The 2789-nt window shown below is 41.6% G+C and overlaps 1 protein-coding gene across 1 annotated transcript in view; it reads right to left on the bottom strand.

Annotated features, from left to right (window-relative positions):
• Positions 1-2534, bottom strand: part of LOC129688197 (interferon-inducible GTPase 1-like) — a 10824-nt gene extending 8290 nt beyond the window's left edge. The window contains exon 1 of the mRNA XM_055622972.1: positions 2428-2534. The gene's annotated coding sequence lies outside the window, so the exon portion shown is untranslated. The remainder of the gene's footprint in view (positions 1-2427) is intronic.
• Positions 2535-2789: the final 255 nt, after the last annotated feature.

Here is a 2789-nt window from a genome sequence, read left to right as displayed (position 1 = left end):
TATATATATATATATATATATATATATATATATATATATATATATATATATATTCCTTTGAGTGAATGTAAAGGAGTGGTACAAAGGTCTACAACTGGCCATGATGCAGAGAATAAGTGCTGTGGGATGTCCAATCTCCACTGATACATCTACAATTTCACCATTATACATAGGGCTCAGGGAAAATAACAGAAGAGGAAGTAGAAAGATTCTAAGAGTCAGAAAACCAGGATGCCAGCAATGATAAAGACCATCTTTTCAACACGACAAGGATGCTGTACCCATGAAATCTCAAGAACATGGCTGCCTTAGCAAGACCTACATAATGAAAACATTATTTGATACATCAGTGTGGATGGGGAAAGTCTCACAAAACCTCATTTCTAGATGAATGGCTACAGGCAAAATCAATGGCTGTGGAGAAAGGGAGAAACAGTCTTCTTCAGCAACAAGCTCACTGATAGGTTATCAAATGCCAAGTGGTCTGTCCTAAACTCATGTACATATGAACAGCACTAAATGGACTCAGTAGGATATGTGTGTGTGTGTGTGTGTGTGTGTGTGTTTGTATGTGTGTGTAATAATAGAAGAAGAGATCATAAATTTGAGAGGAAGTGGTGGAGGATATGGGGTGAGTTGGAAGGGTGAGAATGAGCGGTGGAAATCACATGGAGTATTCCTGTATAAAATTCTGAAAAATGAAATAAACCCCCACCAACTTAGAGTTCCATTCAGCATCTGTTGAAAGCATGCATGTTAACAGGAAAATACAGAACACTGGAATAGTTGAATGTGTATACTGACTAGAAGGCAATGAGGTTAGGGCATGAGTATAAATGGAACAACAGGATGCAGAAGGAAGGGATAGCCTGTTGTAAGCGACTATTAATATTTACTATTAGTTTATCTTCTGGTAAAGCTTGCTGTTAATCTTAAAAAGCTGTAAAACCAAATCACCACACAGAGACTGGGTTTTTAGTTAACCTAGAACACAATGCTGGGCAATATTTACTCCTTCCTATACCTCCAAGCCCTCAGTTTCCTAACATTTAGATTTCCCACATTATATTTGCTTCTTGTGAAATCTTAGGTCTGGTTCATGCTCCATGTCCTCCATGCTCTCTCCTCCAGCTCTGCTCTCCTCGCTCTCCTCCTCCTCCCACCCTTTCTTGCTCTCTAGCTCCTCCCCTCTTTCCTGTCCTCTGGCTCCTCTCATTGCACAACATTGTATCTAGTTGTTTTATTTTGTCCTGTTTACACAAGAGTTGAGACAGGATGCTTATAATGAGTATCACAATGCAATATCCAGATTGAAACCAGAGTTGGGGGTGGGGAAATCAGCATTTGAATTAACAAGGGTAAAGCCTATACATTTAAAAAGAACATTATACCAACAATAGCCTTTGTCAGAAATACAGATTCAGGCAATCAGCAATGTGATGGAGGGCTTTCTTTTCTATGAGTATAACTGAAGACTCAAAGAGGAAAAGAATTAGAAAACAAATACAGTAAGAAATTTGACTTGGATTTATCAAAAAAGGAACAGGAATTCTTGCCCAGCATGGCAAGAATAAATAGAGCAGCAAGCAAACAAAAACCCAACTGAAATCCCTTTAAAACACTCATGCTTTGCAATAAAGAAAACCACTGTGAACATGATTCTTCTTGTTTTGTTTTTAATTTATTTATTGTTTTATTAATTACAGTTTATTTACTTTGTATAAATTGTAATAGCTGTAGCCTCCTCCCTCATCCCCTCTCAATTCCACCCTCCCTTCCTCTTCTCCTCCCATGCCCCTCCCCCAGTCCACTGATAGGGGAGGTCCTCCTTCTCTTCCATCTGATCCTAGTCAGTCAGTTCTCATCAGGACTGGCTGCATTGTCTTTCTCTGTGGCCTGGTGAGGCTGTACCTCCTTCAGGGGGAGGTGATTAAAGAGCAGGCCACTGAGTTCAGAACAGGATTCTGGAGAAACAGATTTCCCCAGCAAGCTCCCGCAGAGGCCGTATGTAGAAAGACCTCTTTTCCACAGGTCAGCCTTTTCAGGAATGTTAGGAATTACATAGCTGACCCTGACCTAGGAAACAAGGTGAGCCAGAGATATAGCAAACCTTACCCACACTGCGGAGATATCCCATTACCTGACACATCCATTACAACCATCTTCAGGGAGAGGAATAAGAGACAAATCAGTTGGATGTGTTTTACCGAAAACAACACCCAGATCATTTCCCTTAGGTCTGCCTCAAATTGAATGATTGGCTACAACCACCCACAAGCCAGTCCTGCCCACCTCACAGCAAAGCCCATAGCTTCCAAGCTGAGGATTCCCACTGTCTGGGCATGTCCCTAAATATCTTGTTACCTATCTGCTCTTTAGAGAAAAGAGAAAGTTGGAAGTGAGATCTCAAGTCTCCTGCCCACTTACAAGGAAATCCGGTGTCCACTGGATTCACACACTGTAGTTCAACAACAGGAAGCACTCCACTCTGCTCCAGGCTCACTTGAAACCCACTCCTGCTTCCTCTCTGGCAAGCAGCAGGTTCAGGTTAATTCATTAGGATTTACACACCCTTTTGGCTTCTGCCCCGCCCCTCTCAGTGTGTGTTGGCCAATCACTGAGGAGCACAGATCTAGCTGCTTTCACAATCTGCATTTCCAAGAACAGGAAACTGAAACTAAATCTCACAGCTGTATTTCATTCTATTAACATTTTATTTCTTGGCAGAAAAAGCTACACCGTCCTAAGTAACAATTGAGGGGCAGCGCGGGGGTGCTTAGAAACAGAGC

Source organism: Psammomys obesus, unplaced genomic scaffold (genome assembly GCF_907164565.1).
Source record: "Psammomys obesus unplaced genomic scaffold, mPsaObe1.curated_primary_1811, whole genome shotgun sequence".
Taxonomy (NCBI): Eukaryota; Metazoa; Chordata; class Mammalia; order Rodentia; family Muridae; genus Psammomys; species Psammomys obesus.
Note: the sequence above shows the minus strand (reverse complement) of the source record. Positions and strands in the feature narration are given on the sequence as shown.